This window comes from Drosophila montana, unplaced genomic scaffold (genome assembly GCF_035044405.1).
Source record: "Drosophila montana isolate Dmon_TW-CO22-7 unplaced genomic scaffold, ASM3504440v1 contig_428_1, whole genome shotgun sequence".
In the NCBI taxonomy this organism is placed as follows: domain Eukaryota; kingdom Metazoa; phylum Arthropoda; class Insecta; order Diptera; family Drosophilidae; genus Drosophila; species Drosophila montana.
Genome location: NW_026998764.1, coordinates 144,238 through 169,122, shown reverse-complemented (window position 1 = coordinate 169,122; position 24,885 = coordinate 144,238). Strand labels below are relative to the sequence as shown.

Below are 24,885 nucleotides of genomic sequence, written 5' to 3'. Positions count from 1 at the left end.
GCTCCCGACTAGAGGATACCCTGAACCCTCTTCTTCCAACACCAAATGCAGCTGGCGCTACGCACTCGTTTGCTATAGTAATAAGGAGAAATTTAAAAGATAAATTTAAAAAAAATCTTTTCCTTGGCAGGGTTCGAACTCGCAGCAGACCGCGCTACTTATCGCCGCCTCTACCCAACTGCCATACCAATTATTGAGTGTCAATGAGGAAAAAACAAATGAAAATAGCAGCACAGAAAACAATACAATCGCAATTGCAATGCTGTTAATAGAATTCAAAGAAGACGCGCATGAATGTGTGTGTGCACATGTATACAGAAATTCTTGGAATTTGCGCTTGCTGCTGCAAACACGTGGGCAGCTAAAACACATTTTCTTTCGTGTTTCTTATCCGATCTTGTTGAAAGTTTCTACATCTTATTGTACTATAAAATATTCGTGTATTCTCAAAATGACAATTGCATTCAAATTGTGGCTTAAATTGGTGGGCAGCATATGTAAATTGGTTTATTAACTTGATTTATAGCTATGTGGTGATAGCGGGGTGGTGGCGATAGCTATAAAATAAAAGATACTTAATATATATTCTATTCAAGTTTGGTGACTCTAGCTCTTATTATTTACCAAAATTGCACAAAAAACGGGTTTTCGATATCGATGTTTATCGATTACTTGGAACCGAGACAATCTATCGATTATGGGAAGGAAACTCATACTGTGCGTGCACTAGGAGGATATATTTCTCAAGTCTCTAGCTCTTCTAGTTTCTGAGATCCTTGCGCTCATACGTACGGACGGATAGGCGAGCGGACGGACATGGCTAGATCGACTCTATACCGGATATTGATGCTCATCAGGAATATATAAACTTTATGGGGTCGGAGATGCTTTCTTATGCCTGCTACATACATTTGCACAAATACAATATACCCATTATACCCAATTGCTCAAAAAACAGGATTTCGATATCGATTTTTATCGATTACTTGGAAACGGGGCAAGTTATCGAATATCGGAAACAAACTCGATCTGCGCGGGTACTAAGCGGACCTACAGCTAAAATTTCAGGTCTCTAGCTCTTATTGGTTCTGAGATCCTTGCGTTCATACATACGGACGGACAGACGGACGGACAGACAGACGGACATTGCTAGATTGACTCGGCTATTGATGCTGATCAAGAATATATGCACTTTATGGGGTCGGATATGCTTCCTTCTGCCTATTACACCCATTTGCACAAATACATTATACCCTTTTTAACCATTTTTAATGGGCTCAGGGTATAAAAATAGGACTTTGTATTAGACATTTTTGTTCGATTTTTGTATGCCCGTGGATTGATTTTACCAGAACCGGGGTCTCGACTGGCACGAAGTGTGCCAACCCTGGCAATGGTTTTATGTAATTCTTAGAAGCTCCCGTGTCTATTAATAATCCAATTATTTAACCTGCTACTAGACGGGTGACCGCTGCAGCCTCAGACTGGGCCTTGGTCTCATAATTTTGATCATTATGCTGCTCTTGAGTTGTGTGGTCAACCTTCTGATGGCTTTGCATGGACTGGTCTTATGAGCCCTGGGCTCCTCTATGACTTTTTTGTTGTCTAAAGCGCGACGTAGAGTCTACTTCCATCGGCTCCGGGCCCTGGTCCTGGATGTTGTCTTTTTGTTGACCATTGTGCGAATTTCTCTGAGGGTTTCCTGACGAACTATTTAGCGCACCCCTTGAGTTACCTTGTCGCCACCCCTGGCGTTGGCCATCGGGCTTTATCGACTTGTGCTTAGTATGCCTGGCATAATTCGCATAATTCTTGGGCCAACGCCAGGGCGGATGGCAGATCTCGCGGTTGAGCGGGAAACACCGGTTTGAGAGACTTTTTAAGCCCAGATACGAAAGTATGTAGCGCGTTGTCTCTTAACTTTGCGATGAGGACTGTTGCGGCTGCTACATCGTGGGTCATTATTGTTTCATTTGTCAGTAGCGTAAGTTTTCTTTCAATTTCGTCGAAGTATTTTAGCAAAGGCAGGTCGCCTTGCCTCATTGTGTCCAACTGTTTTTGGATTACACGAATTGGAGTTTTGTCTGCGTAAGTAAAATCTCAGCGGGCAATAATTGCGTTAAAATTTAACACCGTGTTAAATGATACTAGTGTTGCGTCTGCAGTGCTTCAAATTTTGTTGCGAATAATTGCAACCGCTTAGTAACGTCGGGAGCTACCGTCATAAGGTTTAAAAATTTCGTATGATGCAATTGCAGCCTGTCGCCAAGAGACGTAATTTTCTTGGTTGGTAAAGACATTACAATGTCTAAGGGCTTATTACAAATAACCTCCCCTGAAATTCTGGAAATTTTACACTTCTATGTCTGGTGCATTTTGTGTTCTCTCGCTTTGCAATTGTTCTTTTAATGCTCTCAATTTTTCCTCAATATTTTTCTCTTGGTGCAGTAGTGCACCGTTTACGGCAGACTCTATCAATTGAATAAGCTGTTCGTTATTCATATTATTCACTGTTTGGTTGTTTTTATTTGTGTATAAATTTTCCTTGTTACTCGGTAACAAAACCTTGTTATTAGCACAACTCTATTTCTATACATTAATTATTCAGTAAGGACAACGGAACTTTTTCGTATGTTGTATTTTCATGGATTTGATTGACTTGACAATTTCAATAAAAACAAAAGAATCCGATTTTCGCAACTTATTGTTTTTTTTTTAAATCACCCTGGATAACATTTGTTTGTATTCAAATTTATAATGGTTTTACAAACAGAATGAACGTCTCACTTACATGAACATTTTGTTGTTAAAATTTCCCTGTACTGGCAATAAGCGGTCGCAGAGGGCGTCAGATTTTACTATCTGTGTCGTCTCGCTTGTTAGCGTGTCGAATTCTTCTTAGCAGCGTTGAATTTTTGAATTATGTAAATTCAATTTACTCGCTCAACTGCTAGGGTTTTGGCTTTAATGTTGGGATTTTGTTTATTTTTTGTTTTGATGTGTTTTGCCGCAGCGTTACCTGGCGACTGGATATATATATTTTTTTAAATATTTTGTTTTGATTTTTGGTTTTTTCACGGCGTTTTCACAGAAGTTTTTACTTATATTCGTCGTTGGACTGAATTTTTATAAAGTGCGGGGTTCGACTTTGTTGGGCGCCAATTAAGAAATCGTGGAGTTATATTTTTTTTCATATAAACTGAACTTATCATAACTTAAAGCTATCCCACGTCGTCCATCGTCTGGGGCAGCGACATCGACAGAGTGCCTCCCGCCAGCTGTGTCTTGGACCAAAGTAAAATTTGAGTTTCTGATAATGAAGGATAAAAGATTATTTCCGAAAGTGACTAAAATGCAAGCACGGGCTATGGGAAAACAACAGAGCTTGTACGTGATGGCGGAATGGCACGAGGCCATTATAGACTGTAGATGCGATGTCTTCGCAACCGGAAATGCAAAGTACTACGCGTACAGCTTACTACGCACTGCACAGCGCCATAGGCTTCTTCATCTACGATGGCCTTAGGCAGGACTTACTCTCAATCGAGAATAAATATGACTATGTTCCATGTTCAGAAAAAAAAATCTACTGCCGACGAATGGGGATGTCGAAAATTTTAGGCAAAACTGAAACATGCAGCTTTTAAAAAGTCCTCGAAGCCATAAGCAACCAGTAGTTTAGCAAAACACTTACGCTCGAAAGCCCAAATACTACCAGCTGATAAAAACCTTAAAAATAAAGCACCAATCGCAAGACGCCCATCAAGATAGATAAAAGAACGTGCTGAAATTTTCGCAAAATAATTTAAAACCGTTCAGTACCTCCTCTCAGGAAGAGTTTATAGACAGGATCCTGGCACCCACTACCCACTGCCAGGGGATCGCAATTTCAAGCTCTTAAAATAAGAAAAGCTGGCTATGAGGAACTGAACAGCAGAACGGTAGAGCTGCTCCCCAAAAAAAGTATACTATTGCCATTTAACACGATGCTACTAGTCGGACACTTCTCAAGGCAATGGAAAGGGGTTCTGATCGCCATGATCCCAAAATCGAACCTATCGCTCAAGCAAGTGGAATCAAGCAAGCCCCAAACCCCGCCAAAATGAAAAATCTCCCGCCGATTCAAGCGAACCGAAGCCGCAGCATAAAGTTCATGGGCCAACACCTGTTGACTTCCCCCGTACACCACCCACTGAACAAGTAGACGGCTGCTGCACCAGAAGAGGGCTAGCTGTATTCAGCAAAGAGGAAAACGCCCCCAGCTCTACCCAGCGAGAAGGGCTAGCGAAAGCTAGGCTACATAGACTGTAGAGGGAACAGCAACAGGAGAGGCTGTCTGCGCAACAACAGCAACAGCAGACATCTGGAAACTTTACCCTTTTGACCGCGTTGTTATCCAAATTAACACACCACTGAATGTGCTAATCTGGAATGCCAATGGTATTTCAGGTAAAATACTAGAGCTGGAGGCCCTAGGACAAAAATACGCTATCGCAATAATTCTGCTGTCAGAAACTAGAACCAGCGGTCCTACTTTCCCTAGAATCTTTGGCTTCGAACCGTATTCTAAACACTGGACTCAGAATCGCTCAGCTATTGGCGGCTGCGCTGTGCTCGTCCGGAGTAACTTGTGTCACTTCCCGCAATTGAGCATTGCTAATCGTGGGGCAAGGCGGAGTGGCGAAGAGCGGAGCGGCAACTCAAGAACGCCATTCGCAGACTCAAAGACGCATCCTTCTCCAGAAGGTTGGGGAGCATGGACTATACCTATAACTCAGGATACTCGCTCTGGCGAGCAACTAAAAACCTGAAGCGCCAACCCTAGAGAACCGAAGAGCGAGCTGATACCTTCGCCAGCCATCTGGAGGAACGGCTTACACCTTTTGATTTGGCCTCCCCAGATGGCTACACGAGCGTTGGAGACTCCTCTTCAGATGTCACCACCTATCGGCCCCATCGGCGTGGAGGAGGTGGTCAACGTCGTCAAAGTCCAAAGCCAAAGCACCGGGCCATGATGGAATATGCTACACCACCCTGAAGGCCCTGCCAATGCACGCGCTCCTTTTTATATTTATATATTGATTGTCGCCCGACTTGCAAGGCCTTTGGATTACATGGCCATCCTTCCTGATCACCAATTTGGGTTAAGGGCAGCAATCTCTCCTGCTCGCAAAATGAAAGCGGGTGTCCCTCAAGGCAGCGTATTGGGCCCCTTTCTCTACAATTTGTACAAGGCAGATATCCCTGCTCTGGATGACCTAAACGAGTTTGCCACCCCAGGCAAATACCTGATGGCCACATTTGCCGCTGACGTGGCAATATTTTACTCCGCCCACTGCGAGTCCGAAGCCACTGACGGGGCCCAGGAATACGTCCTCTTGCTTGAGAGCTGGACACGCAGGTGGAACATCAAGCTCAATGCCTCGAAGTCTCAGGTGGTCAACTACACACTGAGGCGTGGCAAGGCTGCAGTAGTCTGGATAGATGGCAGCCCCCTTCACCCTGGCAGAAGCGTTAAGTATCTTGGAATTGTACTGGAAAAGAGGCTTAGCTTTCGGGTGCATATCGACGGCATTCTCAATCAGTGCCACTTAAAGATTGCCAAGGGCAACTGGCTACTTAACCCCAACGGCCCATTGCCACTTCGCTGCTGGCCCTAGCAACGGTTCTAAAGGTTGCCTTGGTGGGCTACGTTCTAGGACAGCAACCCTCCAGCTATGTGGCCCGCCTCTCTGCTCACCCTAATATACTGGCAAGAAGGCGTTGCATCGACCTCCCAAACCGAGTACTTGGATATATGTTTAAATCGAACAATAAAAACGTGTAAGTCTTAATAATTCATGTTAAGTTTGTTATTTCTCATATTGTACAGCTAGGTTAATTAGCTAACATAAAAAAAAATGTATCTTAGAATAGTTCAAAAACTGTAGAAATATTATTGTTATGAAAGTATATCATCGGCACGCCGAAGATTTTATGGCCTTGAAGGCTTTTGCTTCACGGCTATGCAGATATGTGAAATTGGTGAATCTTGGAATAACATAATATTTTGTCTTACAAGAACCTATTCTTCGGCCAATCGTCGCAATGGCAGCAATAAGATATACCGGTGTTCATAAGATTGCATATATATATAATGTATGCACATATGCACGGTTATAGTAAGAAATATAAGAAGGCAGCATAAGGCAGCAGCTGCGCTTATCGCTTGCAAAAGCATACTACAGTTAATCAAAACAATAAACACCTTGCTCAGATAATTGCTGCTGTAGACATACAGTTAAGCAAAGCAATAAACACCTTGCTCAAATAATTGCAGCTGCGGGTCTTCAAGTGCTTATACATACTAATAAGCTTCTCAACATAAAATAAGTGTCAACGGAATTTTTAGTCTTAAGCTGCACTAAACACCACGCACAAAAATTACTCGAGTTGTTATTTATAACTTTGTTTCGGCGTTCACCTTAGTGATAATATCACAGGTCACTTATTCGACTTATTTTTTTATTTGACGGAAAAAACGATTTGACTGGCGCAGCCGGTATGATCCTAAAAAGTATTCAACAAAAGAACCGCTAGTGGAAAATAAATTAACTTTCATAATCCGTGACTAGTGAAATTACGTGCATTTTTTTTTTATGATTCATTATTTATTTCTTAACCGATCTTAATGAAATTTTCGACAGTACATCTTATTGTATAATAGAATAAAGAATATTTTTGTATTCTCAAAAATTCAATTGCATATAAATTGTGGCTTAAATTGATGGGCAACACAAGTTGGATAATTAACTTCATTTATAGCTTCGTGGTGGTAGCGGGGAGGTGGCGATAGGTATAAAATGAAAGATACTTGATATATATATACTATTCTATAAGCTACATGTCAAGTTTGGTGACTTTAGCTCATATTATTTGCCGAAATTGCTCAAAAAACAGGATTTCGATATCGATTCTTATCGATTACTTGGAAACGGGGCAAGTTATCGAATATCGGAAACAAGCTACAGCTAAAATTTCGAGTCTCTAGCTCTTATTGGATCTGAGATCCTTGCATTCATGCATACGGACGGACGGACGGAAGGACGGACGGACAGTCAGAAGGATATTCCTAGATCCACTCGCTGATTAAGAAAATATATACTTTATGGGGTCGGAGATGCTTCCTTTTGCGTGTTACACATATTTGCATAAATACATTATTCCCTTTTTACCCATTTTTAATGAGTTCAGGGTATAACATGTAAGAGGTTCTTGTCGGGAGCTCCCGACTAGGGTATACCCTGAACCCTCTTATACCAACACCAAATGCAGCTCGCGCTACGCGCTCGTTCGCTTTAGTAGTAATAAAGATAAATTTAAAAAAAAAATGTTCCCTTGGCAGGGTTTGAACTCGCAACTGACCGCATAACTTGCTGCCGCCTCTAGGCAACAGCTACACCAGCCAAAAAAATAAACAAAAAATTGTTTCCTCGACTGACCGCGCTGCTTTCCGCCGCTTCTATATAGCCACAGCAACAGTAAAGTCTTAATGCGAATAAAACGAATTCAAATAGCAGCACAGAAAACAATACAATCGCAATTGCAATGCTGTAGATAGAATTCAAAGCAGACGCGCATGAATGTGTGTGTACATGTACATAGAAATTCTTGGAATTTGTGCTTGCTTCTGCAGGTGCTTGCAGGCCAAAACACATTTTCTTTCGTGTTTCTTAACCGATCTTGATGAAATTTTCAGTAAAAGATCTTATTATACCATAAAATATTTGTGCATTCTCAAAATGACAATTGCATTTAAATTGTGACTTAATTAGTTAGGCAATACAAATTGGTTTACTAACATGTTTTATAGCTTTATGGTGGTAGCGTGGAGGTGGCGATAGCTATAAAATGGAAAATACTTGATATATATATACTATTCATGTCAAGTTTGGTGACTCTAGCTCTTATTATTTAGCAAAATTGCTGAAAAAACAGGATTTAGATATCGATTTTTATCGATTACTTGGAAACGAGGCAAGTTATCGAATATCGGACATACTCGATCTGCGCGGGGACTAGGACGACCTACTGCTAAAATTTCAAGAGTCTAGCTCTTATAGGTTGTGAGATCCTTGCGTTCATACATCCGGACGGACGGACAGACAGACGGACATGGCTAGATCGTCTCGGCTATTGATGCTGATCAAGAATATATATACTTTATGGGGTCGGAGATGCTTCCTTCTGCCTGTTACATACATTTGCACAAATACATTATACCCTTTTTACCCATTTTCAATGGGTTCAGGGTATAAAAATTATGATGTACGGACGAAACCAATTTGGTCCCAATAGAATTGTAATCTCACAACGTATGTTTGATAGAAATCCATTTCCTAAAACACCACAACAAGCCGCTATGCCCAACAACCCAATATTCAAGCAAGACAACCAATCAAAAGGTTTAGACCAACGGATAGTGAACAAACAAAAATGTCTATTGGCAAGGTGAGACTAAATGATGCTCAAGAGTACAATCACAACGAAAAGAACTACGATCAATAGTTGTATGAACGGAATAGGAGTACTAAGACTACAATCAGTACCAAGACCAGGTTGACCAAGATCAATACGAGGCACCAGCTGAACAAAATCCAAATGCCTTAAAGTTTAACGAAAATGTTCCGGATAATACCAGTATCTAGAAATAGGACACAAATATCATAAATACAAATGCCCAATTGACACAATTAACATGATGCGAGAAAATATTTTTTCCCTTTCAAATTCAGAATACAACATGTGATGATCTTACATCAAACATAACAATAAATTTATCAGTTATCTTACCCAGTAATAACATAATCAAAACCCCTCAACAATTTATTTTCATAATTTCTGTAATGATTACATGTTTATTGGCAGAAGATTGCTCAATACTGCACAAGCTATTCTAAATTACAAAAATCACACACTTCCACTTTTTGACGGAACATAGGTACCAATTTATTATTTTAGGTCCAGGAAAAGATCCAACTTTTTATATACAAAAAACACTAAAAAACATCCACAATCACAAAAAAACGAAATAGAGGTTGAGAGGCAGGTAATGCTTGTACAAGGATTAATTAGAGCAAGCAATTCACCCTATAATAGCCCCAGAACATACTTCGACTACTGTTTAATCAACATAGTCTAGTTTACCTAGACGACATAATTATTTTTGCTACATCTCTCGATGAACATTTAAACTCATTACAACTAGTTTCAAATTGCAATTAGAAAAGTGCGAGTTCTTGAAAAGGGAAGCAAACTTTCTTGGTCATATCGGGAGTCCCGATGGAATTAAACCACATCCTCAAAAAATTAAAGCATAATTTCATATCCCATATCCAAAAGTAAAAGAGATTAGAACATTAATTGGATTAATAGGATATTATCGTAAATATACATATATTAGACACAAAAAAGCACGATTATGTGCAGGCATCCGAGAAGCTCAAAGCTTTAATAACAAGTGAACCCATTTTAAAACTCCCTGATTTCGAAAAAATGTTCATATTAACAGAGCTAGTAATTTAGCCCTTGGGCCGTCCTTTCTCAAAATGGTCATCCCGTATCAAATTTATGGGCATTTTTGCTTGTGCGATCACATACACACACAAACAATTAATCGGCACATAGACAAATTGAAAGAGCACTGAGAGTAAACCAAACCAGTTTCCTGTTGTGGGAGCGAGATAAAAAACAGCGATGCTGTTCTATCGCACAAATCATATGGACGAGAGTAAACCTAGGCAGTTTCCTGTAGAGTGAGCGAGTATAAAGAAAGCGATACCGTTCTACGACACAGGTCATATGCATTCTCACTCTCTTGCGGGCATGTCTCGAACACGAACAAAAATGAAGGCGACTTTGGACCAGCCGCACTTAAAGCGCTTGTCACCACCAATTGTACACCCTTGCACAAATAAAAACAAAGAACTGGATAGAGTGTAAAAATGCATTCATGCGTATTCCTAATTAGTTTCATAGGTAAATCCATACTGTTAAAGACTGACAGAGATGGGGCACTCTTCAGTTTGGCTCTTAAGCAATAGTTCGAGAGTGAAGGAATTGAATTACAACTCAATACGACAAAAAAGGCATTTGCAGACATAAAAAGACTACATAAAACAATAAATGGAAAAATTCGCATAATCAAATCATCCGACGATAACGAAATCAAATTAAGCAAGATAGAAACAATATTTTACATTAGCAAACACAAAACCAAGCATGACACCACTTGACAGACACCTGCACATAGATTTCTTTATGATGGACAGCCAACACTAGATACTAACGACATTGACACTAGATACAAAAAGGGTCCCATTCAGAAAGAAAAATTGAAAAACCTTTTTAAAGCAAACAAAAACGTAGAACAGATTCAGACCAATTTTATATAACTAATAGAAATAGAGTCACCCACTACTACAAAACATAGTTAAGGAAACCAAAGAAATTTAATCAAATCCCAATCCCACAGCTCTCTGGAGTACAATAATGATGTTGCTTCTGTTAATCACTGCATACCCAACAAATTCAAATTAATAATATCGATACCGACCATGGCTACCTTTTCTTTTCAAGTAAACCAATTCAGATTGACACTATAACTAACTATTTTAGCAATAGAATATCTAATAATATAGACCCACTCCGGGTCAAATTTTTTTACAATAAATTGCTTAAAGAGTTAACTGATGAAAATGATCGAGTGGAAATTCAGAAAAATGTTGAGACAGTTGCACAAAATTTGATTAGACTTCATGAGTAATATGACGTAATACGAATAATGAAATGCAAGAAAATTAAACATTATGAAAACAATAATATACGAACTTATGCAGTTCATTGGGTATATAGAAGATTTCGAAATGGGCATGCATCTTTCCCGTCTCTGACTATTTAACACAAAACTGAACTACGACAACTAAAACGTCCACCTGGATTAACTAAAAAGAAAATTTACTAGTAATCATATCCCACATACCTACTAGACAAGAATTAACTAACACCATCATACCTCATCACAGTTGTTATCAGTTGGGACACACTAAAATACAATCCTAATTCGAACAAGTAAGAGGTTCTAGTCGGGAGCTCCCGACTAGGGGATACCCTGAACCCTCTTCTTCCAACACCAAATGCAGCTCACGCTACGCGCTCGTTCGCTTTAGTAGTAATAAAGATAAATTAAAAAAAAAAAGTTCCCTTGGCAGGTTCGAAGTTGCAACTGACCGCATTACTTGCTGCCGCCTCTACTCAACAGCCCGGCCAGCTAAAAAAAAAATGGTTGCCTCCGCAGGGATCGAACTCGCAACCGACCGCACTACTTGCCGCCGCCTTTACCCAACAGCCATACCAATAATTGAGTCTTAATGAAAAAAAAAACAAATTAAAATAGCAGCACAGAAAAGAATACAATGGCAATTGCATTGATGGACGGACAGACAGACGGACATGGCTAGATCGACTCGGCTATTGATACTGATCACGAATATATATATACTTTATGGGGTCAGAGACGTTTCCTTCTGCCTGTTACATACATTTGCACAAATACATTATACCCTTTTTACCCATTTTCAATGGGGTCAGGGTATAAAAAGAAAATAAAGCTTATAACTATGAAAATGAAGAAATAAAAAATGAATGCACCATAAACATAATCAAAAGAACATAAATACCAATTTGTGACTTTATACCAATACAAACAACAGAAATGATTAAAAACATTGAAGCTAATACAATTGTAACTTGGAATTTAAGTAAAATTGCCAAAAACTAAATAGTTTACAAATAAAGGGAATTGAAATAGAAAATATCATTCTAAGCGAAGATTATCAAACACCAAAAAAACATCTCACACCTCTACACGCACCTCTTGAATTAACAAATTAAAATTTTATTCCGGCGTTGACCTTAGTGATAATACCACGGGTCCTTTATTCGATTCAATCAAACTATTTCAATATATGTACTATAAGTAGGGAGCATAAAGAAACTTAAAACAGACGAGTGTCGCCAAGCGATAAAATTTTGGGACTCGGTACATGACGGCAGGCAAGGTATATTAAGCTCTTTAGCACACATATTACATCTTTCATTTTTGCACAAATGTATATATATATACGCATATTTATTTCAGCGGGTACCTTGTTCCCCATTGGTGCAACAATTGCCTTTTATTCGTATCTTTTCCTTTTTTATACCGTTGCAGAGGCTATTATAATTTTGTCGTGAAATGTGTAACGCATAGATGGAGACATCTCCGATCCCATAAAGTGTATATATTCTTTATTAGTACCAACAGCCGAGTCGATATAGCCATGTACGTCTGTCCGTCAGTCTGTTTCTATGCGAACTCGTCTCTCAGTTTAAAAGCTATCTTTATGAAACTTTGCAGAAGTGCCTCTTTCTGTGGCAGGCAGTACATATGTCGGAGCCAGCTGGATCGGACCACTATATCATATAGCTGCCATAAGATCAGATAGCTATATCATATAGCTACCACAGAAACGATCGGTCGAAAATTAAGTTGTTGTTTGGAACATTTTTTGTTTTTCACGATATCTGGATCAAACTCGGCATTTGTTAGTTTAACTATGCTCCCTCCATTTATGCAAAATCTTATTTACATCGGACTACTATATCATATAGCTGCCATAGGAACGATCGGTCGAAAATTAAGTTGTTCTTTGGATCATTCTTTTGGTTTTCAAGATATCTTGACCTTACTCGGCATTAAATATTTTCCCTGTCCTTCTTGATACGGGCAAAGCACGATGTGCATTATGAAAAGGTTGGGTCTGCAAGGGTATTAAATCTTCGGCGTGCCGAAGCTAGCCCTTCTTTCACGTGTTTTCTGCGACTGGCAATAACTTTGGCAGTGTTTTCGTCGTTTGTTCCGTTTGATTTGTGGAACATGTATTCTGTATAAAAAGGAAATTTTAGAAATTAAGATTAATTGTTTTAATCATAAGATAATGTAATGAATAATACGCACCTATTGAGTTGAAGAGAAATGTCCGTTCGGACAAGAGCCGTCTTACATCTGAAATAAAAGGGTGGTGAAATGCAAATTAATAATTAGCACCACAGGTTGGGCGGAAGCACCATGGCGACAACAGCGAAGCCACCAATTGACTGGCTGCCCGGCGCTGCCCCTCGACTCGCAAACCGACACGTAACAGTATGGCACCCAAGTTTGAAAATTTTGCAGGAGGTCAGCTTCGCCTGTATCACGGGACGATTAAATCTCGCAATAAGTTGTCTGCTGTTTAGACCATTCGATAGCCGCGATTTGTCAGGAGACTGGTCGAAAGGGCCTTCTAACAAGTAGCTGATATATTATGAATAGTCAGAATCTGGTGGCTTACGCGGCTCAGAAGAGCGAGGCGTATATTGCTCCAAGAAGTTTTTTTGTTTATCCGGCAGCGTTCATATCCTACTGTGGTATGTTGAGTCATCGCTTTCTTTGGTTTTGTGGTTAGCGATTCGCCTTATGAACGAAACTGTGATAATATATTGTGAAATAGAATAGAGTTAGATAAGTAAATTATCGTTTTCTGTCTAGGGCGTCAGAGTTGTTCCAGAGGATCATGAGGTCACTTGGGCATATTCTATGTCCAGGTAGAGTACGCTGATATTACGGGCGAAGAAAACGACACGGATTAGTAGACGCGGGTGAATGATTCTCGACTGCCGGTAATCCACGAGAGGGATAACCTGAGCAATCGACAATCAAACCTATTAAATGGCATTCGGCAATTGGATGGCGTAGTTCAGATCAGACAGCATTCCAACCAAATCATGCCATTCCCTATCTGTAAGTTGATGTATTATCGTTATAAAATTACGTATTTGTGAAGTTTTTTATGAAATATTTAGTCAGGTTTAGTCAGGTTGTTCTGTAGCGAAATAATATTTAGGATAATTGTGTAAGATTTTAGTTGTGAGTTTTTTTTTCGGTTTTCCTCTGATTTAGGTAGTGTAAGAATTTAGTTTGAATGGCGACTGGCGGGGGTCAAGGTGATCATGGTCACAAAACGCGTTTTAGGGGCCGGACAATGGACACTTGTTTGTGGAGTGAGGGCGAGAGTACAAAGTAAGTACCCCAGTCACACCCGTTTACAGCTGTCCGACTCCCTCGCACCCCTTTAAGAAACAACGAAGAAGGGCAGGCAGGATACCAACCGCTTCCGCAGGGGTAAGGTTCCGCAGAAAAGTCAGCTGTGAATCTGGCATTGGCTCAAGCCCAGGCCACTTATAGACAATCATTAACCGAGGGTATAAGTGATGCGATTAGGGAGGAGATCAAGACCGGAATGCAAAGTACTCTTTAATGAAGTGCTTTGTCAAAAAGTTGCAACCGCACAAGAGACTAAAAGCTCTGAACTCCGCCGGTTCGGCCAAACGCAGTTCCACCTGCAGGGCCGACTAATCGTGGAGCCATACCCAAGCGTAATTTAAATCAAATCCGTTTGAAAGGGCCACGTCTTCCAACCAGCCCCATGCATAGTAACCCAGAGGACAGAATGAGCAGTCCCGAGATGGATGACCGACGAGCGGCTACTCATGAGTGGCGAAACCCTTCGTCGTTTCCAAGACGTTGGTTAGGTGGCAGAGAAGAGGGAGAGAAGCCATATGACCATCTCTACACCAACCTCGATCAAGGGGCAACAGAGATGGGGTGGAGAGATGGGGAGTCTCGTTCGACGGAAACAAGGTTCATAATTCGATCGAAGATTTCGTGTTCCGGATAGAGCTCCTTCAGCACCAATATAAATGCCCATGGAGATAAGTTCTAAGAAGCTTTCACAATCTCTTGACGGGCAAAGCTAGGGATTGGTATTGGCTGCATGTGAGGCAATCAAGAGTCGATAGTTGCCAGTTCTGAGAAGGCCGATGCTTGATAGATTTCGTGGTCCGTGGTCTGAGCATGATCGGATGCACAAACTGGTACAGCGCGATCAAAAGCCTGGAGAGGGGACAGACAAGTATATCCATGCCATGCGACAACTAGCGTCTCGACTACAGAACAGCCTTTATCTGACCGATATGTGGTGAAAATAATAATGAAAGGTCTTAGAGAAAATGTAGTCCGGTACGTATACGCGATGGACATATACACAGTCTATCAGTTGCGGGATGAGGTCAACGAGGTGGAAGCCAATTTCGGAAAGCGTCATAGCCGAAAAGTCTATGCGGCTCCACCACTACATAGCGTAGGGCAAAAACCCATGGTAAATGAGCTAGAGGCGGAGATCTAAGAAATTGTGGAAGAAGTGCGCTCAGATCAGAGGCGCACGAACAGACCCGGATGCTGGAACTGTGGGGAGTGTGGCCACGATTTCAGAGATTGTACATCAACCGTACGCACCCTGTTTTGTTTTAAATGTGGCTGTCCAGACATCATTTCGCCCAAATGTCCAGAATGCTCGGGAAACGGTTGGGTGATTGTGAAGAGGCAGGGCGACTCACGTTCGGGGATGCTGTCTGCCTAGAAGAAAGAAAGTGGAGCGGAAAAAATTTTGAGTTTCGGGGTTATAGAGGAGTGCAACAGCCCATGGAGTAACCGCACAACAGTAGTGCGAAGTCCAAGTAAAAACCGTTTTTGTCTCGATGCACAATTTGACAGTGAAAGGTGCGTCTTACCCTGTATAGAAGACATCTTATCTAGGATGGATTAAACCTACTACATATTTAGTGTAGATCTAAATTTCGCGTATTAGCAAGTCGAATAAGACGACAAAGGCAAGCCCTATATCGCATTTACCGTACCAGCTAGGCCCTAATACCAGTTTCAAGCCATGCCATTTGGGCTATGCAATGCAGCATAAGGTCTACTTCGTCTGATGGACAAGGTGATTCCTACTGATCTACGGTTCAACGCCATCAGATTTCCAAATGCATTCAAGATACCTGCGAATAGTGGGTCAATGCTTAAGGAAAGCGAACCTCTCAATTGGACTGCACAAATCCAAATTTTTCTATTAGGCATTAAAATATCTGGGCTTTATTATTGGTGGTGGCACGCTTCGCATGGACCCCGAATGGGTCATAGCCATTATGCGAGATTTCGCGACCATGGCCACCACTGACCGAAATGCTAAAAAAAGGTAATGGCAAATTTGTGTTGAGCGATGAGGCAACACAAGCCGTTGAGCAGTTGAAGACCGCACTGACCACGGCCCGTGCTCGTGCACGCTGACTTTTCGAAGCCCTTCTTTGTGCAGTGCGATGCGTCTCAGCTCGACGTGGGAGCGATGTTGTTCCAAAGGGATGCCTTTTACATGCATCATTGACCATGCCAGCTTAAAAAGCCTGATGTCCATTAAGGACCTAAGCGGGAGACTATCCCGTTGGTTATTGCAACTGCAAGGCTACGACTTTACTATCGAGCACCCTAAAGGCAGTGAACACATGGTAGCCGAGACTCTATCGCGTAATGTCGAAGCAGTGGGCAAGGCTCCAGAAGATCTTCTAGAATTTGAGACCCCCGAGTTCGAGTGAGCGGTATATCAGGCCTTGCTCGAACACGTACATTCAAATCAGGACAAGCTACCAGACCTGAAGGTTGAGGGAGGTTTGCTTTTTAATCGCCTGGGATTCGTCCACCTAGAAGACGAGTAAGAAGGCACCGTGTGAAAGCTGTGGGTGCCAAGCTCTTTGACAGCCGGCTTATTAGCAAAGGCTCATGTTGATGAGACGGCTGGTCATAGTGGTGTCGTGAAAACTCTCGAGAACTAGCGTCGTCAGTTTTACTGGTCCGGTATGGCTAGTCAAATAAGGATTGGGTAAGAAAGTGCGTGACACACAAAGAGGTAGTGACCGAGCGAACATTCCAAAAACTGTATATTGACTTCCTGGGAAAGTACCCACGCACAAGGGCAAGCTTAGATCTTCGTGGTGGTCGACCATTTTTTAATATTCACGTTTTCAAAAGCGATGCGGGATGCTACGGCCTTTAACGTAGTGAACTTTATGTCAGCGAGGTTTTTATATGTTTGGAAATCCGAGGTCATTCACTCTGACAACGGACGACAGTTCATATCGGGTACTTTCCAAAACATGATCGCAGCTTTCGGCTTTTCGCATATGCGCACTGCAGCCTACACGCCACAGAGCAATGCAAGCGAGCGAGTTAATCGTACCGTGTTGTCGGCAATCAGGGCGTACCTTCCAGAAATATAAGTGTCTATACGCAATGCGATACACACGGCGAGAGGGGTGATGCCATTCTTAGCCGTTTTTGACATCATATGTTCTTAAACGGGCAAGCTACAAATTGGTTAGTTAGTTAGGGTCTCTGGGTGATCAAGAGGTTTCTGATTTGCACCCAGCAGACAAAATACACCTTATTAGACAGGGTGTCCAAAGTCAGCTACACCAGGCATACGAACGCAGTTGTTGGCAGTATAATGTTCGAGTCCGAGTGTGCCAGGCGGAACCAGGCCAAGAAGTTTGCCAACGCAAATTCGTGCCACGAAATTCTTAAAGGCCAGAGTAGTGTGTCGAGTAGGCAATAACTCATACTTGCCAGAAGATTTGTAAGGGAAACAGATTTCATGCCAAGGACATTCGTGCGTAGAGGAAGGTTGTGGAGGGCGCAGCTCAGTTTAAGGAATGAGGCAGGCCGGCCAGATTGGGCGCAGACAGAGGCAGAAGATCGCACGCCGAACCCATTGCTCCCAATGTGCCAGTCAGTGACGTCGCGTCTTTGGGAATCCTTGGGTAATGCTGCATGAGGGAGTCTCTAGGAGGTATCGATATATATGTGAGGGCCCTAAGCACCTTAGAGCGCCCCAAATTTCCTATGGGTGGCAACGCCTAGCTTAGGATCCACTGCCTTAAGCGAAAAAAAAGGTGGGAGACCGTAGGCGGTTGTTTGCCCGATTTGCTCGCAGGGGAATGAGCGAAAAGATGCCCTTTATAATGCCCGTGGCCTACACGGTCGTTGAGTTACCCATGCCGATTCTGCCTATGGTTAGCAAATTCACCGAAAATATGAATGTATGGGTAGGTAAATTTGGGCAAAAGTTTCGTTGCTGCCCAAGGCAACGAAGAAGTCAATTTTGAGAGGCGGTGCAAGTCGAGCTCTGCGCAAAAGCACCAGTGGCAGTTTTCTTTTGTCATTCCGGCCATTCCAAAAACTTAAGAAACCCGAGAAACGTTTAAAACGTTTATTAATAATAATATCTTTAACGAAAAATTCAAACTCGCCTATGCATAAATAAAATGCTGCTAAAAGAAAATGAATAACTCGTATAAAATCAGTACAGAAATTCAAACATCAAATACATATACAAGCGACACTAAACAAATTCGACGCCCGAAAGGTAGTAAACAATCCAATAAATAAAAACGGCAAGCGGTTCCGGCAACGAAAAGATCCACGCTGAGGATTTCCGTCCCTACATGAAGCTCTCGAGCCAGAGAGGCCAGCAGGTTTCCACCCAGGCAAGGTTCCGGCCCAGCGGCGCCCGTCAGCCATATCTTCGGCGCCCTTTTCACTGGCCTTATCCAGCAGGATAGACAGGAGGCAAACGGCAACGGACGAGACCACGCCCATCAACAGAGCGAGTTCATTTCATAACGCCCATCCTTGCCCCGAGCGACAGGCGGAGTCAGAAGCAGACTCATATTTAGTCCCCCTTAAAAAGCCTTAAAAAGCGATTTTAACTATAAACTATATGCTGCACGAGGGATTATCGTAACATACCCGGTTATATGTTATTTGCGTACATTGGTGCAAACAGCTCACAAGTAATTGTATGTCTCTCCGCTTGTTTACGATCGTGCGAAAATATTGTTGAAGATGTATTCTGTAAAAGAATGAAATTTTATAAATTATTTTTAATTGTTATAATAAAAAGATTATGCAACGATTATTCGCACCTATTGTGTAGAAAGAAATATGCGGCTAAAAGTTTATTGAAGAGGGGAGGAGAATGTCCACGTCGTTCGAATAAGTGCCGTATTACAACTGAAATTAAAAGATGGTGAAATGTGAATTAATTATTAGCACCACAGGATGGGCGGGAGCGCCATGGCTACAACAGTGAAGCCACCGATTGAAGTCCGATTTGTTTGTTATTGAGCTTTAGTAGTTTTGTTACTTTTGTTTTGCGTAGTTTTGCCGCTGGTCTTTGTGTCCATTTTGGAGTCAGCTGTTTAGTGATGTGTAGATTTGGTGTAGTTGTTTGTGCGATTATTCGTAACGGTGGGCACGGGTATAGCCCCTAATGAAAGTACTGGCTGACTGACAAACCATCACGAAACAAATTTTTTGAAAGAAATTTGTTCTTTTTTAATCACGTATTATAATAGGTTCGATAGGGTATAGATATGTCGTATATTAAGCATATGTACGTCTACATGGGTATTTTGTTTGCTACACACCTAAAATGACTATTAGTTGTATGCTCAGTTTATAAGTTTCTTAAATCTATTATCCAAGAACAAAAATTTCTAGTGTTTTTGCGTCTAATTCCCTGCAAATTTAGATGTTAACCATTTTTCTGGTCGCAGCTTCCATCTCTTTAACAATTATATCAAACGTAACCGTAACAACGATACGTCTACTTCTTAGGAAGCGAGATGGGTCATACACATATTTCCCTTTTTCGCTCTTTTACTTTGACGAGTAAAAAGGCAGGCAAATTCGCGTCGAAGAGAAAAGCAATAACAGGGAAAATCTGCTCGAAAAAAGTGAAAACACTATACTACAAAACTAATGAAAGGGTAGGGTAGGTTACTAGCACTTATCTATGAGTAGTGTAGTGATTTTGCTCTGAGCTCATTGAACTATTCTAAGTCGCTTTTAATGCGTAGTGCCGTTTATATAAGTGAGGACTAAATACTTCAAGAGAAAGGCCCCAAGTGAAAGTATACATATATCGTGAAACTTTTCAATGTAATATTAATTTTTGAAGATTAAATATTAATTATACACTAGCAATAAATAATATTTTTTTTTTATGAAAATGCAAATTTGCACAACAATTTCTCAATACAATTAACGAAATAATTTTTTTTAATTTGAAATTATATTATGAAATTGAATATATAAACATTTTAAAAATTCTTTTACTATGTTATAAAAATATTAGTTCCGACTCGGACTGGGGGCTAAATATCAAGTAGTGTGCTATATATCAGAGTATATTAAAGCATGCATGAACTATTTCTGAGCCACGGACAAATAACCTTGCAATTTATATAAATTCGATAAATAAAACTAATTCATAACGTGTTGCTGTGAAAAGCCAAAATTTACTTTATTTCTTGGCTAAAGCTTCAAAACAGTTGCTAAAAAACATTAGTAACTCAACATTTGGACGCCTTATTTGGCTACGTCATTTTGAAAATCTTAGTCTTATTTTATACAACAGAACATTTCAAACCGGTCGTTTCTACTTCAATTTATACATATGATATTTTAGCCTGGTTCAGCCGACTCTGATGTTTATATAGCCTGTAATAAGGATAAACCTATGCAAAGTATCACGAGGATATATTTAAAACTGAGGACTGGTTTTTATAGAAACAAACATTCAAATGAAGGGTATTATGAGTATTTCAATTTGTGTTGTGGAGTGTAATCGACCTTCATTATGAAAACGGGATGCAATAGAAATGATAGCAGTAGGCAGCAGCGGCAGCGACGTTACGTTCGAGGCACCTTATGTATGTATAAATACTCAGAGCCAAACGCGACTGCTTTCATTCCCCTGTAGTGTTTAAAGTGACATGAAAGTGGCGACATTGGTGCATTACAAAAAGTCATGTATCAGCATGTCCAACCAAGCAACAGAAATCATATTTATGCCGACGGTGAGTGGAGCTGTACAAGTTTGATAAATATTACATTGCTTCAGTTAATTTGAGTTCTGCATACAATTTGGATTTTTTTTGTGTGTTTCTTTTCAAACTAATGTGAATATGTCGCGGGTTAAGTGGCAGATCTTACAGTTGCATAGGCGGAGAAATACGGTACAGTGTTTGATGTCATTTTGGTTTGGCTCTTATAAGAAAACATTTATCAAGCACATGCATGCATAACAAAACGTTATGCTTTACCTATGGTTATATTGAATATAGCAAAAATTCTAATTTTATTCCACTGACAAGCGGACAGGGCTGAAATAAAGGCAACTCAGGCGCATGCGTTAGACAGGAAAAATAACGGGAAAATATTTTGTAGGGAAATTTGCTCTGCGTTGTGTATGAGTGTTTGCGAAACAGCTGTTTAGCCTTATCTATGTATGTACATATATTGCTAGCTGAGCCTTAAAAAAATGCAACTGTCAGTCCACCCAAAATCAGTGCAAAAGCGACACACCCCCTTTACCGGAGTCACTGTTACCATGTATTTTTATTGCCTGTAGCCTCGAATACTAGTAAATACCAAAAATTCACGTATGAATGTTTGCATATGCATTGTATTCAATTATATTTTTAATAAAATATATACATACTTATACACTGGCTAAATTACCCCATAGTCTCCGTAACTTTGTTCACACATATGTATATACTAAATACATATGTATATATATACATATATGTATGTACGTACATTTGGATATAATTTTAAACAAAATCATAGTCAACCACTTGGTGTGTAGACTGTTACGCAACGTTTCAAAGTTACTTAGTAGTAACAATGCCTGGCATTTAGGTCGATAAGGGACGTCAGTGCTGCAGGTATTAAAATTAATTTACTTACGTACATATGTAAGTATGTACCTACATATGAGCATGTGCATATGTATGTATATTTATATGCAATATTAGTAAAGGCATTTCCATAAAACGTGTATCATGACTATTACTTGAAAGAAAGTTATTTATTTCATATAGCAAAAAATATAATAATAATACATTTAAAAGAATTGTCAGCTAATCTAGTTGCTGTTGACAATTTGTTAATATAACGGCTTTAATTGACTTCTTGTAATTCAGTACTTTAGAAAACTTGCATTATAGACATTTTTTAAATGCTTTAATGTCCAAAAATTGTTTTTAGACAACAAACCAATAGATGGGTAATCGAATATTTTCTATTCTTAGGTGAGCTTAAAAAAAAATTTTTTTATTTATATTTTTGTTTAAGTTTTGAAATCGTTTATACTAGCCTTAGATAATAGATTTTATGACTACGTCCACTAGGAGCGTAGGAATTCAGCAGTTTTGGATTGACAAAATGAAAAAAATTTACTGAAGACTAATAAGCTCCGGACTCTTAACAAATTTGTTTTAAGTTGTAATTGAACTTCGGGCGAATATTATGCTGTCACATATTTGATTTTTATAAAAATCTTTGAAAATCAGTTTGAAGTCAATCAGACTTAAACTAAACTTCTGCACATACAATATTCACTATACCTTTCCTACCAACTGGGATGATGAAAACGTAGATTTTTTTAAATAGGCTTAGAGCTGATCGAATGTAAATCTAACTAATTTTCTACAAGAACTTTCCGAGAATTTTCTGCCCTTGAGGTGGACTTTCCAAAATCGCTAAAGCACATATTCATTTATATCATTAAGGTTGAAGTAAAACGAAAGAAAATTAAAATTTTGAAGGATCGATTTTTTTTCAAAACATGTTAAACAGGTTATCACACCACCTATCATATATGGTTTCGGCTCAATATAAGCCAAACTAAAATTAAAATTTTAAAGTTTTTGTTGACTATAAACTTAACAATTATCAATTTAATAAAACAAAAAGTTCATCTTTGGTTATTAACTTATCTAATTCCACTTTTTTTTTTTTTATAAAAATGCTGTAGAGCTTTGAAGCCATGAACTCGTAACTTCACTTATATATTTAGTCATTATATGGTCTTGCAACAAATAATGCGTCGATCCTCCCTTGTTGAGAACAACCTTATTTATAGATTCGATTGTATAATTGTTCAATATAATCCATGAAATGGGTGACCGAGCGGGTCTAATGCCTTTAATATGTTTTTTTTTTTTGATACTTTTTCCAGACTCGCAAATTTTATCAGCCCCACACGTTTTCTCTTATAATTATGTCAATGAGTAAGGCGGTCACTTCATTATACTGGCATTTTGGGGCCAAATCCATGGCTTAACCACCCTCCGGGCAGTGTGAATCGGAGCGTTGTCATGCTTAAAATGCTAGTGCAGTTCACCAGTAATGTGTTTAAAAAGAGGAAAAGCTGTTTCAAGTGTGCCCTTGTAAGTTTTTGTATTCACATTGGACGTAAAAAACTGTAAATCGCATGTAATAGGAGATGGCTCACCAAACCACTGGGCTATGAAGGCGATCCAACTTGTGTTCTTCCTTCCATTTCATCCGAAAATACAACATAGTGCCAATCTGAATTCCAAATTCCGACATTTCCTTTTAAGCTACGTAAGGAGGTTTCAGTCTCTTTAAATGGTGATCATCAGTAACAATCAGAATTCTACTGTTTCTAGTTTTGTTCGACCTTCTCTACATACATAGCAATTGAATATTAAATTTTGTAGTGTTAGCATTCTTCGTAAATTAAAAAAATATTGTTTTCACTATCCTATTCTTAAAAAAAAATATTTATGTTGAAGAGGGCGTCACTTTTATACCATTTTAAAGCTTGATTTTTTCCTACATGCTTTTAAAGTTTCAACAAACTGTTGAGCGCTTGAAATCTAATTTGTGGTCAACAAGTCTGGGTGAAGCCTGGTAGCGGCAGCTCGGTGCTGGTTTCGCCTACTCAGATACTCTCGTTTCACTTGTTTGCTATTCGATTTTATGCTTGAGGACCTTAAAGCGACTCTTTTTATATCGCTGCCTGAGATAAAGTCAGGATGTTCGATTAAAAAGCTTTTATTTATGCAAAAACTTTTTGGGCAAGGAAGCAGTACTCTGTCTTGACAACACATCCGCCGACAAGCAAGTCATTTTCACAACATAGATTTCACGTCAAACTATAGCTCTAATATAGTCGAATTAGGGCTCTTTGGACTAAAGTTGTGTTGGGCTTTAAGTTAGCTGAAGCACCTAGTGACGTAATAAATATATTGCTCACCACTAGTCCACGTTGTCATGGCAAGGACGTTCAGCGCATGCGTTAAACGAAATCTGTTATACTAAAATAACAAATTCTCTGCGTCAGTTCATATTCTGTTAACATAAAATAGGTGGCGATAGCGATAAAATGAAAGATACTTGATCTGTTTATACTATTACCTACATGTCAAATTGGCTGACTCTAGCTCTTAAAACCTAAAACATTTGCTTAAAAACAGGATTTCGATATCGACTTTTACCGATTGATTGGAAACGATGCTGATCAACAATATATATATACCATATAAACGTCTGAGTAACCTGTGGTTTTTCTTAAATAACATATTTTTTGTACACAAATAAGAAAGTAAGAGCAGCAGTCCTCACCGGCAGGGCTCACAGCAGTGGCTCCCAAACTTTTTTCCAGCCCATAGAAACGAGGTTATTATGTATTTGTGCAAATGTATGTAACAGGCAGAAGGAAGCATCTTCGACCCCATAAAGTATATATATTCTTGATCAGCATAAACAACCGAGTCGATCTAGCCATGTCCGTCTGTCTGTCCGGCCGTCCGTCCGTCCGTCCGAATGTATGAACGCAAGCATCTCAGAACCTATAAGAGCTAGAAATTTTAGCTGTAGGTTCTCCTAGTGCCCGCTCAGATCGAGTTTATTTCCGATGGATTTTTCAAAATGTGTGAAACACCTCTCAAATGAATTTGAATATAGATCTTTAAAAATTAGTTTGGGGCCGATCGGATGGTAAACAAAAAACTTTCATACAACCTTTTTCCGCCAATTTACCACTGTTGTGGGTGGAATTT

General features: G+C 39.8%; 1 long non-coding RNA gene across 4 annotated transcripts; it reads right to left on the bottom strand.

Annotated features, from left to right (window-relative positions):
• Window positions 1-18,255: 18,255 nt before the first annotated feature.
• LOC135439567 (uncharacterized) lies at window positions 18,256-24,183 on the bottom strand. Of its 4 annotated transcripts, none has more exons than XR_010438105.1 (4): window positions 24,081-24,183; window positions 18,931-19,018; window positions 18,755-18,857; window positions 18,256-18,686 (listed from the first exon to the last, which is right to left on the bottom strand). It is a non-coding gene; the product is annotated as an uncharacterized LOC135439567 (long non-coding RNA). The 4 variants fall into 4 exon arrangements; XR_010438108.1 differs by lacking the exon at window positions 24,081-24,183 and adding an exon at window positions 19,547-19,565; XR_010438106.1 differs by lacking the exon at window positions 24,081-24,183 and adding an exon at window positions 19,435-19,554.
• Between the last annotated feature and the right edge of the window lie 702 nt (window positions 24,184-24,885).